The sequence below is a fragment of the Cuculus canorus genome, chromosome 2, assembly GCF_017976375.1.
Source record: "Cuculus canorus isolate bCucCan1 chromosome 2, bCucCan1.pri, whole genome shotgun sequence".
Classification (NCBI taxonomy): Eukaryota; Metazoa; Chordata; class Aves; order Cuculiformes; family Cuculidae; genus Cuculus; species Cuculus canorus.
In genome coordinates, this window is record NC_071402.1 from 126385267 (window position 1) to 126406868 (window position 21602).

The 21602-nt window shown below is 42.0% G+C and overlaps 1 protein-coding gene and 1 long non-coding RNA gene across 2 annotated transcripts in view; both read left to right on the forward strand.

Annotated features, from left to right (window-relative positions):
- The first annotated feature begins 6144 nt into the window (after window positions 1-6144).
- On the forward strand, window positions 6145-16962 carry LOC128851096 (uncharacterized). Its single transcript, XR_008448353.1, has 4 exons — window positions 6145-11065; window positions 11229-11460; window positions 12697-12909; window positions 16395-16962. It is a non-coding gene; the product is annotated as an uncharacterized LOC128851096 (long non-coding RNA).
- Window positions 16963-18048: 1086 nt separating this feature from the next.
- The window catches only part of OSBPL3 (oxysterol binding protein like 3), an 89571-nt gene continuing 86017 nt past the window's right edge, over window positions 18049-21602 (forward strand). The window contains exon 1 of the mRNA XM_054058224.1: window positions 18049-18195. The gene's annotated coding sequence lies outside the window, so the exon portion shown is untranslated. The remainder of the gene's footprint in view (window positions 18196-21602) is intronic.

Sequence of the window (21602 nt, forward strand, 5' to 3'; positions counted from 1 at the left end):
ATCAGGAGGAGCATAATTCTCTTCATCTGTAAGTACCATAGTGTATTTTGTATCATGAGATGTGGAAGTGACCATGGCAGGCTCTCTCCCTCAAAGCACCATTGCAACTGCTTTGTAACTAACCCAGAGCTATGGACACACAGGTGAGATACCTTTGGAACACCCTAATTACCTCCTATGCCCTGTTTCCAACACAGAGAACAGGGCAGAGTTCCTTGAACTAAGATAGATCTGCCCTGGTTGGAAATTTCTACCTCAGCTAAACCACAGAGTGATTCCTACGTTAGCAAAAGTGGCATAACCTGGGAATAGTAGCTTGTGTGCTGTTGGTCTAGGGCGGCTGCCTCTGGGCTTTTGCCTGGGAAGTTTTATCTCAGGGCAAGTTTGGTTAGTGCTTTATCCTTGTTTTTACCTGTTCTCTGAACGTTGTTCCATCTCCAGTGCTCTGAATGCAGTGCTTGGCTCTGTTTTACCCAAGACTTGTTCTGTTCTACCACTCTGACTGCTCTTATTTCAAATTAAGGCTGTGTTTCATGGAGAAGATCAGCAAAATTACGGTGAGTTAAAAAAATATGAAGTCAGTAGGCATAACTTAACAAGGCAGAAACCTGCTTGTTGAATATTTCATCCTACAAAATGCCTTTGAATCAATTCAGAGCAATCTTTCACCAAAGACTAAATCCTTAAGGATTAAAGACTACTTTAGTCACATTAGGACCACTTTAATCTTAAATGAGGACATCCATTTGGGACTTTCATGCATGTTGATTTGCCATGGTCAGACAAATTGGCTTAACTCACCAAGTGTCCCCTTGCAGACAAACCCTAAGTCTCCTTTGTTTTGTACTTTTGCAGCATCCTACAGCAAAGGACTGCTGCATCATGCCTGCTACCCCACGTGTCTAAAATCCTCTTTCCTTCCCTAAGTCACTGACTCATCCCCTTTGTCAACTCTTGACTCTCTTTGCAAAGTTTTGCATGCTGCAAGCTATATAAAGAAACAAATTGCATTCAACTGAATTAGCAAGCAGCCTGGAGGGTTTTTTTAATTTTATTTTTTCTGTACTGTGCCATAAAACAATTTTCCCAACTCTCCTAACTTTCTGAAACACTTGACTCACATTCCAGAGTTATTAAGACTACTTCATGTCCTGGAATTACTACAGATGGTTGTGCTTTACTCCTTCATTCACTGTTGTCTTTATTCAGAGGTGATTTTTTTCCAAAATTATTTAAGTGATGCTACAATTAGGATATTTCTTGTAGAGCTAGCAAGTCCGTCTACTCTTTCACTGTAATTAGAGAGAAATGTAACACATTTCATAATAAATAGCCCAGGCATGAGGTGGTTTTGTGGAACAATAGAGAACAAGTGGGTGGACAGGAATGTGGAAATAGAGCCAGGATTCTGAGTGGTAAAAATTGGCTCATCTCCATCAGCTTGCTAGAGCTACAATAGCCTGAACTCTTGCATCTGGCAACAAGCTATAAAATGATAAAAATACATAGTATAAGGAGAAATGTGTCCTTCTAAGTGGTTCTTTCAGTGGAGTTCTGTTGGCACCAGCACAGCTTCAGAAACAAATGATCTAAACTTACATTTTTCTAGCTGCAGTGCTGGCTGTAGGATAGAAGTTCCAAATTCAAGGTGCTGTTGGAAGTTGTGATCCCACCCTAGAAGTCATCGCTAACTTTGTATCATGAGTAGCCTACACCAGAGCTTCTGTTTATAGTTTCTCACAGGCAGATTTCTGGTTTCTGTAAATCAGTTGGGCTCCCTTGGCATCTTCAGGATCATGGGCAGTGCTCAATAACAAACCAGGCACTTAGAATGTGCTTCAGCCATCATTTTGTCAGCATAAAGAGGAGAAAAACATGTCTTTGTGGCCCAACTTTCTAGTGTAGTATCTATGGATAGAAATGTGTCTTGAAGCAAGAGCTTATCTACTTGTTTTTTACTGTTTAAGGAAGTCATGTCTTTAAATCCAGTTACTCATATCAATCTCTACTTGAGATTTTTGTCCTTTTTTTCTATTTTTCTGTAAGTCAAAAGATTTTATAACAGCGTAGAAGGATATCTTCATAGCTGTGCTATGTTTATTAGTCTGAAGTCTGATAACATGTGGCCTTTTCTCCTTGTGACTCTCCAAAATATATTCTTCCACTAATTTATTTGCTACTTCTGGCTGACAGGAACTCTTCAAATGGCTTAATATAGCACATAAATATCATGAATTTGCAGAATGTAATACATCAAAGAAAGGAAGTACATCGTACTGTGTCCTCCCTCATTTCTCAGGCTAATATAAACTGTCACATGCTTCTGTTATTGAACTGGAAACAAGTTGTTGCATTTCTTTAAATTTAGGATATGGTAAATGGCTAAGAGTACTCCCACATACTTACATGGGAAATATAAGAATGAGTCATCTTCATTGCATTTTCTTCCTCCGTGATGCTAGCAGTAGGGCTGGTGATCTTTCCCAGCAGTGAGGTTGTGTGTGCTATTCCATTTCTTGATGGCTGGATTGGAACCAGTACTTGGTTTTCACAGTTGTCAACTGAGTTTCACACTCACATTACTCCTACCATGAAATTTTCAGGACAAAAGTATTCATGCAGAGCTCTACTGAGCTGTTAGCGTAAGGGCTATTATTAGGATACTGTTGGGAAGCGAGACTCATTTTTCATTTATTATTGAATGAAGTACTCTGACAAGATTTTGTGTAGCTAACAGGCTCCCTACAATGAGTGATCCAGCAGTCACCTGTATCGCCACCAATGATGCAGAGTTTTCCCACAGAAATACCAGACGACCAGAATTGTTACTGCAGGCACAACTGAGATGTCTGTACCCTTCCAGACAACATCTACGGAATTAAGTATCAGAGAACTTGCACAGCACCTTCCCCTCAGACATGACGGCCCTTCTGGGCTCAGTGCCCAAGGAGAGCCATCAGGGACTGCCATCATCACTTATCTGCAGACAGAAGGACATGAGTAATTCTTTGGATGTCACCCCACACCTCTCCCGCTGTGGAGCAGTGGTGTTGCTGCAGCAGAACCACAATAACCCCCTGGATTTGAGGGTGGCAGCAGGAACACTCTCCCACTCATGTTTGCATATCAGCCAAACCTCTAGGCATAAGTGATGGTTTGGCTAAGATGAAATACAGAGCTGAAATGGAGTTTTTCCCCCTAGATATTTGATGATTCTTCTGTTACTTGGAGCACCATGCACCTCCAGTCCTTCAACAGGTTCTCACTTCTATAGGTTCTCGCAGGTTTGTTTGGTTTTTTTGCTGCCATGTCTTAAGAAAATAAAAGTCTTTGTCAAGAAGTTTTGAACATGTTGGCCAATTTCAGCAAAAGGGATGGCTGGGCAGGGATCTCAGAGGAATGAAGATCTGACAGGTGACTGGATGGAGGCACGAAGGAGGGAGCAGCAGGGAAAACTCAGCTGAGATTTCTCTCTGACAGCAGCTGGTTAACCAGTGACTGTGCCTGTAGCTCTTCATACCTTGTGCTCGCTTGTGCTCAGCAGGAAGCCTGAAGGCTGTAAGCAAGGGACATAAGTAGATCTTTGGATGCTGTACGAACAGATCAAGAGACCGTGGGAGGAGCTTAAGGGGGAGGATTTAGGAGAGACAAAGACCAGGGGCATGGTGATGGCAGTGTTGCAAGAAACATAGGCGAGAGTTGGATTATGTATATGATTAGGGCTCAGGACACAGAAAATACATTCGTTAAGACGTCAGGCTTCATTTGCATTACTGCTAATGGAATAAGTTATTTCCCTGTTCACTTCCAATTACCATAGCTTTGGTTTTGTATCATCTTTCCCATGAGCAGCTACTAGAAAGGCAGATGCAAATTTGCACAGCTGCTAGAAATTTTAGCATGGCAAAAAATAGTGTTTCCTAACCAGGGAACAGCTCCCTGAAAGCTGCAGTAAGCAAATGGAAGAGCCACAGCAGCTCTAAAGGAGTGTACACGTGTCAACAGCAGCTCTCTCTTTCAGTGCAGCGACCTGTACAAATTGGAGGCAGAAGTCACTACAAAGCCAACTCATGCAAATGAAGTGTGGTGTTTAACACCTTCTCCTACTCTAGGATTTCTGATGTGTTTAGTGTGGGTGTTCTGCAAACATGAATAGGCCTTATCAAGCTGTGACCTTGAAAGAGCTACTGCTATGCAAGAAACCAGATTCTTCCTCTACATTACTTGTGTAAAAGTCACTACCACTCCACCATAGAGTTATTTGCCACTTCCTAAGTACATGGAGGTTTGTTCACTTAGCTTCATGCCTATTTCAGTGTTTGTACCAACCAGAGACTAAATCTACATATTTTATCTTCTTCCAGGAATAGCATTTGCAATCAATCAGATTGCTGTTCCCTTTGTTAAGGTAACCGTGTCATCCTTTTGCAGTCACTGTTATGTTCTTATACAACATGAACTTTACTGAAGTTCTAGGTAAATTGCAACAGCAATAATAGTTCTATGAGCCTCTAAGAAGCGGTCAGATATGACAAAGTGAAAAGATCCCTTGGGATAATTACCCCCAGAATTTGTGTTACTCATCATGTATGTGATCTGATGCAAAGCACTGTGGAACTCTACAGGGACCTGAAAAAGGAAAAGCTATGCTTCATAGCATAGCTATGAAGGGGGAAAAATGGTAGCTGGAAATCCTGGTTTCAGGGAGCAAACCAGAGGTTTTGCACAATAGTCATTTCACCAAGCTGAAGGACGCTGCACTGATATTCTTTGTAGACAGGCAATGGGCACAGTCTACAAAAATAGTCCTAAACAAAAAAATGGAGCACAAGTTTATTCTGTAGAAAATAAGATCATCATTGTTGACCTAATCCACGTTTGTGAAGATTTAGTAGTAAAAAGCAAAAATGAAATGACCTGCCAAACTAGCGACACCCTCCTTTTCCTTCCTAGAGTTATACTACAGCCAGAGTTCCTGATACTTTGTCATACTCCCCTCACGAGTAAGTTTCAGAAACTCACTGAGAAGATAATTATTTGCAGCTTTCATGGTTACATCGCTGGAATGCTGTCAGAAGAAAATGCTTGCCCTAAGCTACCGCAAGGTATCATGCTGTCAAAGAAAGTGGCTCTTTGCAACCGAGCAAATAGAGTCTCTGACTTTTCTCAGCTTGGCTTACAAGACTTTGTTGAAAACAATGACAAAAGGTTACATCCACATGGGCAGATTAAGATGCTCATGAAGTACATATCTGACCATCAGAAAGGGCTGCAAGAATATATGGTGGAGACAGAGGGGAAAGGAGAAGCAGATTGCTAATACAATACTAGTGTTTATTATCTGGATGAGCTTAGTACACAGTAAGATGTAAGATGTCATTGCAAATCTCCAGTGCTTCACTTCACACCATGGGAAAGGACTTGGGCTTAGTCAGTCAAAGGAATGTCACTGTTAGGCGTAGGCAATTTGCTTGACAAATAATTACTATGACTCAGCAACACACTAATCAATTTTATTACATTGTAAAACAATTGTGTGTCTGACAAATACAATTTGTCAAGCAAATTTTAATTGCAAGTATTTTAACAATTTGCAGACTTCTTAATATTGACAAATTTCCAGATTCTTATGACAGCAGGAAAAGGCTCTTTCCATGCACAAATACTTAGAATACCAACAGTTTTTCAAGCCAGAGCAGTGTTTACCTTTTAAACTGTATTACTCTGGTTCAGGTGCCTCCTTTCACGGTTAAAAGTGTCAGTGTTCCTCTTCTGTTGAAAGTTGTGCTTTGGAGTGCTTTTGTGTCCACTGAGAAATCTTTAGAGGAAAACAGTAATTATGTGACAACTTTTAAGCTTCTGTATCATGACAACAAAGAAATGTACAAAAGTCACATAAGCTGACACCACCTCCAACTCAGAAAATTCAGGCAGTGTCATGGATGAGACATTAAACAACAGCCGACAGTGGACTTGGCGGTTACTTAACAACCAATGAGGTTAAAACTTCTACCCTTCTTAATCATGTCACACACTCACTCGCTTCACCACTACCCCAGAGTACCACCACTACCTCCAATAGGTTTTAACTTCCCTTCCTAGCAGGGACATCACTGTCCATCCTGGAAGGCCATACCCTGGCATTCACCTACACTCAGCCCTCTGGTCACTAGGATCTTTGCCCACTTCCAGCAGCTTTCCTCTAGCCAAGACTATCACCTTCCTTTTCCAGGCCACTTTCTTTTTATCGAGACCACTTCTTTTCGAGAATCCTTCATTTTATCACCAGCTCTTCTTTCCAGCATTCTAGGACCCCAATTAATCCCAGTCAATGTGCAGAAGCACAGTGCATATGATGAGCCTAATAACTGGTGGTTCTGTTTCATGTCTCTTCCTTAACTGCAGGATTTGGGATGTTCCACCGCTGTTTAGAATAGGTGTTACCAAAATTTGCTACCAGCCTGCACCAGTTACAGTTAGTAAGCAGCAAGCTTCTGCCTGACAGTTGAGAAGTTTAGCTTCAGACATTCCCCACCCTCAACAGTCTGTCTCCTGTTAGCTTTCATAATTTAACTCCTTTTTTTCACCTAGGACAGGAGCTTTCCACATTCCTCACTCACTGCATTAGCTGGGACAGGGATTAAAAGAGTTTGTGCTGAGTGCTTGAGGACAACTGGATTTTAAAGTATATCTCTCTGGAGAAACACTGCTGAATCTTACCTGGGCTCTGTTGGAAGAACAACTTGTAGTTGGGAATAACTTGATCATTTCTTTCTTCCCCAGGCAGAGTCCACAAAGGCCACACTCAGGTTGCTGAGACAGATTTAGGAACGCAATTCTGTCAAGCAAGTTGTGAGGGAGTTGTTAGGATAGAAAAGCAATAAAAAAGTTCACACAACACACCAGTAAAACCTGGCATCAGCACATACAAAGACATTTGACAGTAGGCAACTCTGTAATACAAGGCTCTCCAAACCAGCTTAACCCAGTAAGTCTTAGAGTACATTCCCATGAGAACATGGTCATATGGCTTTCAGATTCAACTCGGCTCACATGGAGCCCACGTGGCTGTCTCTGTGCTGGGAGCACAGTCACCACTCCACCTAGTTAATTGTCCCCCAGCTAACCAGGGGAAAACTGTCATTATTTAGGTTTTGAACAAGTTAATATAAACTAAACCCTACTTTTTTGTATTTCATACAAGATAAAAAAGACTGGATCTGGTGGCTAGAATGGCAGTATTTTGCCAGAAAACTGCTCCATACTTGCAATGCTTCAACCCTGCTTTTATTAGAGATTCTTTTGCCTTTTTCTTCCTTTGTATTTCTAGGTGCTAATTTCCACTTACAAAGTTATTTCAGCTGGATCAGATAACTAGGCTTTAGTTCTTTTAAAATGGCTGAAAATCGTTTAACCGTATTTACTGTGACAAGAACCCCCAGAGTGCTAGGCATTCATAATGGAAAACTATTTTTAGTATATTTTCTTAAGGAAAAAATTACCTACGAAGCCAAGTTGTTTGTTCACCCAAATAATAGTTCTAACAACTACAAACCTGCAGACAGATTTGGCAAATTTGTAAAGTTCCTGCAAATCATGTAAAAAAATCAGTAGTTAGACAGAAAAAAAGCCTATTATTTCCTTCATGATGCAGGGAAAGGAGGAAAAATCAACCTTTGTTCTTTCAGGTGAGAACAGGCTGGCCTGTTAGTCTGTGCTACTAATTGACCAGGTGCAGAGCTCTAATTCAGGTACTGCACATCTGTCCTCTTCCCTGCCGGGTAATTAGGGGACCTGGAGTGAGGTGAGACTACTGTAGAAGAGCTTAGGGACATATAGGTAAACTGGAAAAGATATAGGGAAAACTAGGGTTATTGAGTGGAGCTTTGTAGGAAACACGTAAAGAAAAAATCTGTACGAGATCAGACTTCATAAATTCTGCTACTCATGAAATACTGAAATATTCTTTCCCTCTGGAGTTTCTTACTCTAATCCCTCTGCCATTTATATTCAGAAATCTCACCTGAATGACTCATCTTTTCAGCTGCCAGTTCGAAGATGTCATTGCCATTCAGCCTACATTTTCTGGATTAAAAATGACAGCCACCTTCCTGGGCACCTCCTCCCTGAGCTACTTTGAGAACAGAGAAGCTCCAGCAGCACACTCCATTTTTCCCCCCACACACATTGTCTGTGTCACTTTTCTTCTTTTTGGGGCTGAATATGGAATGTAAACCTCATACTGGCACTGAGGAACTTTTATGATGACAGTCATGGTTTGTGAAAGTGTCAGCTGGTTATGTCTGGATCATTTTCTTTTAACTGTGAGATTTCAAGAATTGAAAGCATAAAGATTTTTAGCATGTACCTGCTAAACAAGGTGCTTTTGAAATTCAAGTTATTCTTAGTGTCAAATACATTCACAAGTGACAGGATATCCATCTGAAGAGGTAAGAGGGGGAAAAGGGGAAAAATAGATGAAAAATAGTACAGGGAATGTTTGGATCTGCACTTACATTGCATGTGAGTCTGGTGAAAGAACAAAGGAGAAAAGAGGTAGATGAAAGGAGAGTGTGAGAATGCAAAAACTGCAATGTGGGATGTCTTTGAAAAATGCCTCTAAGTTTCAGACCTTCTCCGTAGCAGCCTTTTGTTAACTGGCAAAGTAAAGACCAAAAGAACATTGCCTGGTGTGGTATTGTTTTGTTTATTACCTTTAATTTTCTTCTTACAAATGTTAATACTTTACTTACTTTTCAACATCTGCTAAGCATTCAGCAGATATCTTGGATGAGCTGTCAACACGAAGTTGCATCTTGAGCACCACAAACCGACTTGACAGCTAAGCCAGATAATTTAAATAGAAGAATTGACTACAATCAAGGCTGAAGTCTATCTTCTCCTTGCCAAAATAAAACCTGAATAACACTAGTTCATCTGACACAAATATTCCATCCAGCCTCAGATGAAGGCTATACATAGAAGAAAAGAAGAAGAAAATAGAATCTTACCCTCCAATACTACTGTTCCAGCTTCTTCAGTGAGTAAATGCTTGTCTACAATGTGGGAGCCCTAACTACCCGCTAAAGCATTTTCTGGGATAGCAGAAAGGAATTAAGGAGGTTCTGGCGTGCAACTAAGCACACTAGATGAGGTAGAGGCATTAAAGCACTGCATCTTCTTGGCAACAGTTGAATCACTGCCAAAGTCAGGAATTCATTCTCTTATTTTTTTCTTGGAGTAAATGAAACCCCTCAACCCACACCCTTTGTCACAGCTCATGCTGTAGTAGCACTGGCATTTCCCCACGGGACATGCACCTCACAGGGAAGGAAGGGGGACGGGTTCTCCTGCACCTTTGCCAAAGTGCTCCAGTTACCACTTCACTTTTTTTAATCTGGCCCTCAAACGTTTATAGGTCTTCTCCTGCTGAAGCTCTTTGGCAAAGTCAGTTCATATTTGCAAACAAGTCTTGAGGTCACAGCAATCACACTGGCATTTTTACTGGTGGTTTTCGAATGGTCTTCTTGCCAGTTTTGATTAGAGCTATCCTCAGAGGTTACAGTTTATTCAGAATCCCCACTGCATACAAGCATGCAACTATACAACTTTCTCTGCTGGCACTTCATTTACAATTATATTGCTTCCAAACATTTACAGGAGCTTTATTAGATCCATCTGGTATTCTTTATAATCCTTCCAAACTCTACCAAGCCCAAATAATCTGTATCATAAGCAAATTTTATTATCAGACCATTCTGTCTCTCAGACTCTGAATAATCTACAGAACACTGGCTCCAGCCAGGGTCCATGGGGCATCCCACTATTAACCTTTTTCCATTTTAAGAGGTAGTAATTTATTCTAGCTCTTCGTAGTCTCTCTTTCAGCTAGTTTTTAATTCATGACAGAACTTTACCTTTCACCTCTGATTCTCAAGTTCCATCACCGCTTTGAAAAAGACTTTATTGACAGTGTTTCAAGGCTCTAAATTAATTGTATCCTCTCATCATTTACTTGCCATTATATTAATGTCGAAATAATATTTTTGTTTTAGGAAACAAATGCTTTTCCCACCACTAGCAAGTGACTTTATTTTGACTTATTGAAATGAGTGCATGGAAGGCCTATTTGCTTTTCTCCCTCTATTGTTATGACTGCTTGCTTCCAGCCTGTAATAGTCTCCCAACTGCCTCAGAAATACACCTTTAATTCTTTACCTCAGCACTGAGCAAAAACTCTATAAACTACATGATTCCTAAAATAAATGTGAGTTCCATTCTAAAGAGCAACTACTATGTTTTTCATTTTCTTCTTGCAAAGTTAGTGCTTGCCATAACACACTGCCTTAACTCTTTGAGGTCAGATGAACAGCCCATTTAATCAAAGTGAATTTTTCATTTTGTGAGATGGGTTTTCCTGAATTCAGCTGCTTCTTATTTCAGTTATCACTAGACAATTGTATATCACCTGCTGCCAGATGTGGTTTAATTTCATTTTTTCAAAGATATCTGTCTCCATGAGGTTTTTTTGCCTTTGTTACTTCTAGCAGCCAAGATAAGCCCCTGAATTCTCCACACGTAGCTGTTTTTTTCCATCCCATTATACTAAGTAGCATGATAATGAATGTAAACGAACAGCTCTGTGTCTCTGCCAAATATTTTTCTTCTTCAGTTATGAATGGAGGATTTTCCCTTTTTAAAGACTTTAAAATACAGTCATTCACTCTTGGTTCCTACACATGTACAGACCTCAACATTTTTGCTATAGCATTTGCTTAACTTTTCAACAGTTTGTATTTTTTCTTTTTTATTTTTTTTTTAAATCCATGAGAAAACAGCAACTATTTGTATTTAAAAGAGATACTTTAAAAGTGGCTGGCTTTAAAACCTTGTAGTGGTATCCCTTTTAAACACCTCTTCTGGAGACAGGGAAGTGGAAAGGCAGCTGCATATCTCTGTCATGGCCCAGAGCACTACTAATTGAACATGTGCCAAGTGACTACTTGCCTGCTCAGCAACTGACGACCGAGGTGATTGTGATGAACTGGCTATACCTGGGCTGCAGGTGAGTAAACTTCTTTTCATGCCTTTTACTAGTGACCTCTACATTTGTGTTTGCCCAAGGCAGGCTGTGGAGGAGTTTGCTTTTCCTCTATTTTACTTTGTCACTCAGGCATGTTAGAGTGTGACACTAATGCCATAAATACTTTTATTCTTTTCTTTCTCAGCAATTACCTTTGAGTTCAATTGAAGGTATTCTCTGCTTTATCATCGTCAAACTTTCTTAACCACAGAGACATACTCCTCGGCTTGCTAAGAAAAAACAGCATGGATGAAAGGATGCATTGAGCAATACACTGAGTAGCCTGTCTTGCCTCAGCTATCATGGGGAAACAATGGTGTGAGGAGGTTGTCCTCCCAGCAGCTGCCTGGATTCTCATCAGTGTCTTGAAATGCAAGGTAAAATACCAGCCACTCAACATTTTGATCTGCTAGGTGAGGCATATGACCCAAAGATCATTGAACTTGAAGGATGACTTTTCCATTGATTTCAACAGCTCCAGATCTGGTCTGATGTGGCTGCCTGGAACTGTAATGCTACTTCAGATAGAGTTTAAGATTTCCTTTCTTGGACATCCCTTCTGCCTGGAACCATTGCTAGCCTCTGGCAAAGTAATAATGATAAAAAAAGTAAATCTGTCTGGACTTTCTGGCTTGTTCTGTGTGGAGTCGGGGTTAAGATGTCTGGGGAGACATATTTTTCTGTCAAATAAGGTCTGCTGGCAGCAGTGAAAATGGGAAATGAGCTGCACTAGTATTCTCCTGAATTGTTTTGAAACTCAGGCCAAGACACTAATGGCTGCAGTACAGAAAGAAGAGAGGCTGCTACTGTACATCAGCAAAACTCAATCCACCTAGATTAGATTTTTCCCACAGAGACTTGGCAGCCAGACTGAACAGTTTTCCTGCTGGAAATCTCCTAATGCAAAATGAAGAGTCAATTCACACCAGCAACAGGCGTACTTTCCACACTCCTCTGGCGAAATTCTTACCTAAGTACATATCTCTGACAGCTGTGGCAGAGGATAGGTCATTAACTTTTTACTGAAGTGCAGGTCCAGGGGTGCAAAGTATCAACAGGCACCAGCTGGCTGTAACTGCCTAGTCTGGGAGCTGGGAAACCGTCTGATCACTGGAGCAGGAAACCTCTGGAACAGCTCTTTGGTTCACATTCTTTTCAAGTGAATGTGAGGAGCTGATTCTCTGCTCTTACATTCTGATGCCAGTTATGAATAACTGTTTGCCAACAAGCTTAATGTCTGTAGCTGGACTTGCACATATTCTCAGGGTTGCCTTTGTTAACTGCCATTATTGACCCTTGCTGAGTATCACATGCACTCAAATGAAGCTCTAGCAACTTAAGGAATTCACACAATTGAAAACTTTACCCCTGCTGGCAGGGAATGTACCTTGTAGGTACAATTTATGTGGTTTGAACAATCTAATTTATTTTTACTTTTGAAGTGAAATGCAAAGGCATCTCTCCCATTGCCTTCTGGAAAATGCCTTCCAGATATAAATTTAGTGCCTTATCTTACATTTTGCTTTCATGGTCTCAAAAGAATGAAATAACTTGACATTAGCAGTTTTTGTGCATTAATGTTTCCATTTTTTTCCTATTGTGTGTATCCAAAGGAAAAGAATAGCAAAGCTATTAGTAAGAGAAATCTGGATCCCATTCTCACCGCAGAAAACATGCTGGTCTTCAAAGATTAAAAGAATCTGTGTGCAGTTCCTCTGAGAAAAGGGACCTAACCTTTGGGCTTGTGTTCCACACTGTATCCAGTAGTTATGGAGAAAGAACACACACAAAGCATGCTTGGGCCTCACCAGAGCGCAGTGAAGCAAGTAGAAGCTTTGGTTGCAATGGACAACGTATTAAGTCTTCCACCTTGCAACTACATAAGACTTTATAAAGGCAAAATACTCATGGGCGTGGAGTATCTCTGCTAATCCTCTGTGCCTCACAGGATGTTTCTATCTCTCCTACTCCAGAGAGAACCTCTCACTAGCCACCAAAACAACCAGGCTGGCATCAGTACGGAAGGATAATCCAGCCCACTCTGCACTGAATTCTGCTGTTTCCTAATAGCTGTATTGCCCTCTGCCCGTTGAACAGCACCTGGATGCTAGATTCTGCAGAGATCTGTATCACACCTCTGTCAACGTGCTCTCTGAATACAGTAAACTTCCATGTACTGTGATATTTTCTGCCTTAAGTAATATGGAAAAAAGTAGGACTATTTTTTTTCCATCTGACTGCATTTTAGATAAATACTAAAATCCCAGAATGCTTGGAAGAATGAGTAATAGTCACCAATGAGGGGGAGGAGGGTAAATGTTATAAAACAGCGTCTGGCGTGAATGAAACCAGCACAAGACTGACAAATCCAGAATCTTATCTTGCTAGTTTGTTTAGCTTTTCTTCTTAAAGGTAAATGCTACTATTTTAAAAATAATTTTCTCTTGAAAAGCTTAGAGCAGCCTCTTGTATCCAAGTCAGTTACTACTTGAAGCACATGCTTGTCTCTGTGAAGCAGAAGCTTAGTGATTCTTAACTCCTCGTTTTTCCAGCGGGCGGGATTTTAGATTGCTTATTCACCATGCAGTGACCACTTGACATTGACAAGCTGGCCCTCAAACGCAGTAAGCCTGGGAACTAGACCCAGTAAAACTGGGCCCTCTCAGTTTCCCTGGAGCTAAATGGAACAGTCAGATGCAAGTCAAATCCAGGTACTTTTAGTACCAGTGATGAATGTTACTGTTTGAAGTCTAGCTATCTCCAAGTCCACAGATCCTATTATGGCAGGTACTGCACAAACATACACAAAAGATAGGGTTCTCCGGAGCCTGCATTTTTGACTTCTGGGTTTTTTTTAAAGAATATATGTTGTATGCCCTCTCCATTTCTTTGGTGCCTCCTGGGGTGGATCAGCAGTGCTGTGGAAAGAGGCTGCAAAGCTATCACGTGCCATGTTACCCAGCAGGTATACACTATCCACGGTCATGGCAACGGCAACCACAGTAAATCTGTGCATCTTATTAATGTTTGTTGCCTGGTTCATCCTACTCCAGCTTTGTAAGTCTTAGGCCAGAGCGAACTTCTTTTGACTATTTGGCACAGAGAATTTCTTAACGAGAAATTTGGGTATGGGGAAGGAAACATCTGCTTCCTTTCTTCACTGTGGTACACTCCACAGGGATAATTCTTTTCTGAGTGCCAGGCTGGTGGATATTCATTCCTTTTCATCTTTTCATCTTCCCCCTTTTGACTACTTCTGGCCAAACAACTGCTTTGCCAACATGGAAAGACTATAAGACTTCCTGCTCTCTCTGCCCTCATCTGAATGAGCAAACTACAGCCAGTTAAGCAGTGTGTAAGGAAAAGAGTAATAAAGGTTGCTGTGACAGCAGCTCTACTTTCCCCTACAGCTGCAGAGCTCTGATCAGCATAGAAATGAAGGGCAGAATCAAGATTGCTAAAAGCATTTGCAACAATTAGTGAATTTTCCAACACATATTAGAGGTCTTCACAAGGGCATTACAGCATCAGGCACTTGAGAGGTACAGTTGGTACCTCAGAGGTATTCAGAAGGGCTCTAAAGGGAATTTAACAAGACTAGTTCTAACCAGGAAGCCAGGCAAATCATGGAAGAAGGCTCAGTAACTACAGTCACATGAAAAGAGGTCTGGACAGATTAGGGAAATAGGCAAGCATTTTGAAACACCACCAAGAAAGACACATGAAAGGTAGTGCCATATAATAGCACCGGTCACTACATGGTGAATAAGCAAAATTAAGATCCAGTCAGCTGGAAAAACAAAGAGTTAAGAATCACTAGGTAACTTATGAAATACCAGCTTGTAAATGTGACAGGACAACAGCAACCTTTGCCAAAGCACTGTCAATGGGATAGAAGGCTTCTCAGTGGTGACTGAGAATAAAATAAAAGTTGCTGTCATAAGGACAGAAATGGTATGATGGGAAAGGCTGGTGGAAAGAGGAAAGCTACCAAGGACAGATTTATTTTGGTGCACAAGGAAAGATGTTGCTGAACTTCAAGACTGATAACTCCAGCGCAGGACTGAAGATATATGTGCACAGTCATCAGAAGAGAAAGACAGATTAATCCAATAACTTTTCCACGTACAAAACTCTGCTGCTGCTCAGACCCTCTAGGCCAGAATCATACTGATAAATATATTCCACTGCGGTAAATGCAGAAGGTCTTCTCAAGTCCTATTCATCTTAGTTGTTCAGCTCAAACCATAGGACATTACTTGTATCTCACTATGAGCCATTCTCTGCCTGGTCCATATACAAGGTATGGAAGCTTGTTCACTCACATGATGCTACAATTGCTTAAACATGAAACATCGTTGCATGTCTTTGAGTTCAATAGAGATGCAGTAATTATTTTCGCCTAATAATTAAAAAAAAAAAAAAAGCTGGAAGTCAAAACACAATCCCTTTCATTGCACCACTAGAAACATTTTTGTGAACTGTCTTTACAAAACCACAGGAAAGAGCAAGCTAAAAGGACACATAGTGGTAGAGCTTTAATACAGGACATGTAATTTAATTCTGAATTATATTAGATCAAAGGGAAACTGAATAAAAACCCCAAACCATTGCATTATACAGAATGGAGTTCCTCTTCCTAATAGCTCTGGAAAGATTACAGCGTCATGAGGCTTCATCAATCAGAAAAGAAGAACCAAAGAGCAAGGATAAATCGAATGTTAAGTGCATGTTATTAAGGAATACCCTAACCACCTTCCTTTTGCTGTTAGAAACCAGATGGGTTTGTGTTGATGGATCTAGTAAGAAAGAAAAATAGCAATCTATATTCAGACATAGCTTTCTGCCTATACATTTCCCTTGAAATATGCAACCATCTTGTATTTTATTATCTCAGTTAACAGACTGTCACTATTTCTTTATGCGTTGATTTTCTAACAGAAAGAGTGGTCTTATTCTCAAAGGGCTGCCTATTAATTTATTTCTAAACTTTAGTGTAGTCCAGCAAAAGAGATCATTCCAGTATTTTTCCATTGTTTCTGTTCAACAGAAGGGCAGAACAAAAGGAAAGGAAACAAAGCCATAGAAAAATCAAATTCCTTCCCGACATAATTCCAGTGAAATAATTTAATACAGCTCAGAGGTGTGCTCCATCCACTTTTTTTGCTGTGATGAATACAGGAACAGCAAATGCCCAGAATGTTTCAGGAACCTTAAGTAGTGCAATGGCTATACAGCAGGATTCAAGATGGAGATTTTGGACTGGATGAGAATTTTATTTTTGCTTTATTTATTTCCTTTTTTGTTGCAGGGCCTGGAGACCGTACATCCTCAGGGAGCACTCAGTTTCTTTCTAGATCAAGAAGTGGGAGCTGGCAGAGGCTGCACACGTGTAGGAAACATACTGTTACCTAAGAGTATGTTATTACATCACACAGTCACTGGAAAGGTGTACGTATCAACATATTCTTGTTGCCTAACAAATTTGATGCTGCAGGCTATTTGGTGCCTTCAGTTAAACAATTACATTCTTTAAAAGGATACTGCTAATTTAGTCCTAAAACTTGAATGTACAGAAACTAGCTTTTATAAAACCTGAAATCTAAGGAGCTGCTGTAGGTTGTTTTTATTTTCCAGTGTTTTCGCAAGCTGTTTTTTAAATTCCAGCTGTGTGCAAGCTCTCTGGCAATAACTGAATTCCCACACAGCAGCAACTTGAAGCCATGTTAAACAATGTAATCAAAACTAATCCTGCTTCTGTTGCTTTTCATTGGCTTTGTTGTTTGATGCTGACCAGAACATCATTGCTTGAGTTTTCACTATGTGGGCAGAATCTCCTTAAGGGATCACCAGGCAACAGGAAGCCCTCTCCACTGTGGTGGCACGCAGGCCAGCTCTGGAAGCAGCATTCAATGTGTTTGGATTGCTTTGGTGTCTACAGTTTGGAATACTGTCCTAAATAAATCTGACATGCTGTGTTGTTTCTTATGCTCTTATAGTAAACAAGATTTTGTTCATAGGGCAAGGTAATACTCTACTATCAGGTTATGCTACCACAAATTCCCATCTGTGAACATCCTCCTTGTCTTTTGGGATGCCACGTGAGCTTGCTTTTCTAACCGCTTCTGCTCTTTTCTTACACAATGTGGATGGTATAAATGAAGAAAAGGGGTTTCTGTTTCCTATAAACCCTCCAGTAGAGGAAAGCACTGATTTCTTAATGAAATCAAAGAGCCGCCCATCAGTTTTGGGCACAGGAGGCTGGGCAGGGAAATCAGAGTGGTTTTTCCTCCCCCTCCCCTTTTTCTCCCAAGTGAGGATTAAATCTCACTTTGTAAATACAAGCTGTGGGGACTGTGTGCCAGGTCACATCCCGTCTCCATCCTCGCAAGCGGTAATAATTTTGCGAGGATTTAGCGCACACATTAAAGGGTTAGTGGAAGCAGTCCAGAGCGCTTCTAACGGCTCGGATCTAATTAGTCATTCAAGTTGTTTCTTTTCAAATAAGACCCGGAGGAACACGCTAATTTTAGGATGCCGGGGCGGAGGGAAGAGGGGGGCGGGCAGGGATGCTTCCCTCCCACCGGAGCATCCCTTCCCGAGGCGGCGAGGAGCGCGGGGCTCCTGTATGGCTCACCCTTCGCCCCGAGGGCGAGGGAAGCCGTGCTTCGGGGGTCGGGACGGCCGAGGCAGCCCAATCGTCCCCCCAGGCTCCCGCTGCGGGGCCGGGAGCGCCCCGGTGCCCCGGGCAGGGATGCTCTGTCCCCGCATCCCCTCGGGGACCGTTCCCCACCTGCCGCCCGTGACATCATGGAAACACCCCGGAGGAGGGAGAGCGGGCGGGGATAACGCCTCCTTGGGGAGAGAGGGAAGGAGGGAGGGAACGGGTGCTCCCCGTTGGCCGGGGCTGCCGCCACTCGGGCGCCGCCGTCCCGCCCCGCCGCATCCCGTGCCCGCCCCCGGCGAGGCGAGACCGGGTGTTGCTGCAGGTACGGCCGCTCTGGGTGGTTCGCGGGTTGTCGCTCCCGCCCAGCCGGTCCCTCCCTCTCCCCATCCCTCCTTCCTGCTGGCTGCGGGGCGGGAGCGCGGCTGGAGGCAGGTGAGGAGCCCAGGTGAGCGCTGGGGCGGTGCGGGGCAGCCCCGGGGATGGGGGGCGGTGTTTGCAGCCCCCCTCGCTGGGGAGAGCCGGCTGCCTCCGGAGAGCTCGGCTTGCGAGCAAAGTAGCTTTTTTTTAACCCCGCAAAACTCCCCTTTCTTGCCCGGTTTGCAGCGAGAGCCCCGCAGCGCCTTCACCCGCCGCCCGCGGCGTCCCCGGCCGCGCCGCAGGGGCTTAAAGACTTCGAACGCCTTTGGGAGAGCGATTATTGAACTCTCGGTGGCACCAGATTAGCTGCGAGGCACAGAGCAGCTGCCTCCCCCTCCGGAGGACAAGAGAAGAGCAAGATGAGAGACCTGTCCGTGTCCCCGTCCCTGTCCCTGTCCCCGGCGGGGCCACGGGCAGAGGCAGCGCTCTCATCTTGCTGCGTGCTCCGGGCAGTGGAGCCGGCTGGCTGTTAAATCCAACTTAAGGAATCTTGGGCGTGTTTGCCAAGCCGTCACTCTCTTCTAAATCTGCAGTTCTCTCTGCTCGTGTGAAATTAAAAATGCCACCATTATTGTAATTTCTTTTTCTTTTTTTTTTTTTTGGCTCCTTGCCTGTATTTTCAAGAAAGTAGGTTAATTAAATCCAGCCACTTCGATTTTCAGGTTGCTTTAACTTCCATGTAAAGGCGAATTAGGCAATATGAGGATTTAAATACTCCATTACTTGAAAACTGTTTGGTACAGTTCACTGACAGTGCAGTACTCTTCACTGACGCTTACCAATTTATTCTGACTGGGAGGATATCTGGAATAGCTAAAGAAAAAGGCATTTAAAAAATTCACCTCTTCCTCCTAAGGTAATTTGTCTGCCTTACATTTTTACCGTAGGCCTTTAATGATCGTAACAGTGTTTTTCCTTCCCTGCTTTCTCCAGAAGAGACAGAGGTAACAGTTGGTTGTTGCTTCATCCCTTGACTTTCATCGATTAATCATAGAGTTCAGACTGTTTTACTCAATTTCAACAGAGCTCGTAGGTCTGGTTTGGGTATTTAAAGCAAGTGTTTTCATGGACATTTTCAGTAAAGCCATGGGTAACAATGTTTTTAACCTCCATGAGCTTTTTTTAATTGTTGAGAATGTTTAAAATAAAATCTTAAGTAGTATTCCCTAGCCTGTACTCCAATAGATTAAGCTAAATATTTTCCACTCTGGCTTCTAGTCCATTGACAAAGCAATAATATTCACAATTCCTTATTCTCTTTTTCTTTACCCATGTATCACCCTCCCCACACGCTGCATTAAGCCCATTTATGTCCTCTCTTATTTTGCATAATATCTGGATTTGCATGTGGGAAAGGTGGGTGGGGAGTTTCAGGGATTGGAGATGCTCTCTATGTATGAGTGCACATGTGTGCATGCTGAGCAGTTGTGGTTGGGCTGAAGTTACCAGCATGTTCATCAGGGGCAGGAAATGATGGTGACACTCGGCAGGAGTTTGCTTGTTGCAACACTGCATGTCTGGGCTAACTCATTCATTTTTGCAAATGTAAGTCTGCTGTATTCTATACAAAATGTTATTTGCTTTCTCGTAGCTGTGTGCCTGTCATCATACAGAATTTGGTCTAGTTCAAACTGCATCGCACATATATATATAATCTCTATATACACATCTAACAAGCTTTTCTTCATTCATTGGGTTCTGTAGGTTTTATTACATGCTGCACAGAAAGCAGAGTGGAATGGGGCGTTATTCTGGCAGTCCAGGATTGTGTGGTTTCTAATTCTCAAACTGAGTTTTCAGTTGCCAAAAGCAGCACTCAGCAATTTACATATGAGTTACATTTTCAATAGGAAGGCTTTGCTCATTTTGCAGCTAATAGACTTTAGGCTTAAATTTGATTTGCTGTAATGTGTATTTGCAGTGATGAATGAGGCAGCAGAATGAGTATGGGACTCTGCAGTCATGGGGTGCTTCTATATGTCAGAAGCATACTATTTATATCAGCATATTTTGATCTCATTAAAATCAGTAGAAGATTCTCAGTTTATTTCAGTTACATTAAGATGTAAAGCTTTGCTGGTAAAGGCTAGGGGAAACTGTGATACACCACTTCTAAGGAAGCCAAAGAAACTTCTAGGAGAATCTAGTTGCCTTTTCCTGTATCAAGTTCCTGATAATATGATGCAGATACTGAGATCTGACAAACAACTCTCCAGACGGGGACTAATGCGTTTCTGTTACCAAATTTACCCAGCTCTTTGAGATGCTGGATTTTTATGTCAGTCTTCTGCCTTTGTGGTTGTGTTTAAGCAGTGCACTTTGTGGGACAGACATTGTTTTTAGTACTGCAGCTGTCGCTTGTGGTACAACTACATAAATCCTTGAATACTGTGCCTGAAGTGTTAGTGCTTAGTTGCTTTAGCTTCTTGGTTATCTGAAAGACAAGGAGGTTTTGTGTATATAAGGTTCTGTCCTGTTGTGGGTACTTGTCCTTATTCTACAAACATATCTCCTCAATGTTAATTTCGAATTACAGTAGAGGGAAGTTTATTGTCTGCCTTCAAGGTTGAGCGATGTGGGTGTTGATGCTAATGAATATGACAAGCTGGATGAAATTGGAAACGTAAAGGCTAAGAAAAAGCACAACTGTGGGTCTGATCCTTGGAGGCAGGATATCCGTAACTCCTTCTCCCTTCAATCTGTTTTAGCCTGGTGCTCGTGCAAAATTCTTGAAGCCGTTTGTGACTTCCGCGTAGTGCATATGTTCAGAAATAGCAGATTCTAGTACATATGAAGTTATGACATGAATTAACAGAGTGTTGGAGTAGTGGTTTGGAGCTCTGTCAACATGAAACTCATGGCGCATTGTTGCTAGTTAATTGAAACATTTTGAAAAACAAAGTTGGTGACAGACCAGGGAGGAAGAAAATTGAAAACTTGCACAAATTCTTTCTGATTTTCTGCGTTCAGGTGTCCTGATGGATATACTTGTTAATTGTCAGAGTTATTTTTTTAATATGAATTCAGTGACAACTCTGGTACCTGCCTTGTTAGTAAAAGCAACGAGTGCTCTGAGAATTGCTAGCTGAGACAGAGAAATGCATTTGGTCTGTTCAGCTTAGAGCAGCTCAGCCTCTGCTGTCCTGCCAGGCCGGCGTGTGCCAGAACAGCACTGACTCATTGCAGCCTCCTTAGGGCAGAAGTCACGTGTTAGGACGTAGCAGTAAGCAAGGCAGTGCTTAATCCTAATCCAGTGTCTGGCTGCTCCATGATGCTAAGCATGAAAGTAAAGAAATGGAGTTGAGCCACTTTTCATGTGGAGGGTGCTGAGCAATTTTTGCAATGCCTGTTTGCCAACGATTTACAGTGTTCGAGTGAAGGCTATTCTAGACATGGCTCTTGAATCTTTTTCTATGGAAAATAAGTACTGATAAG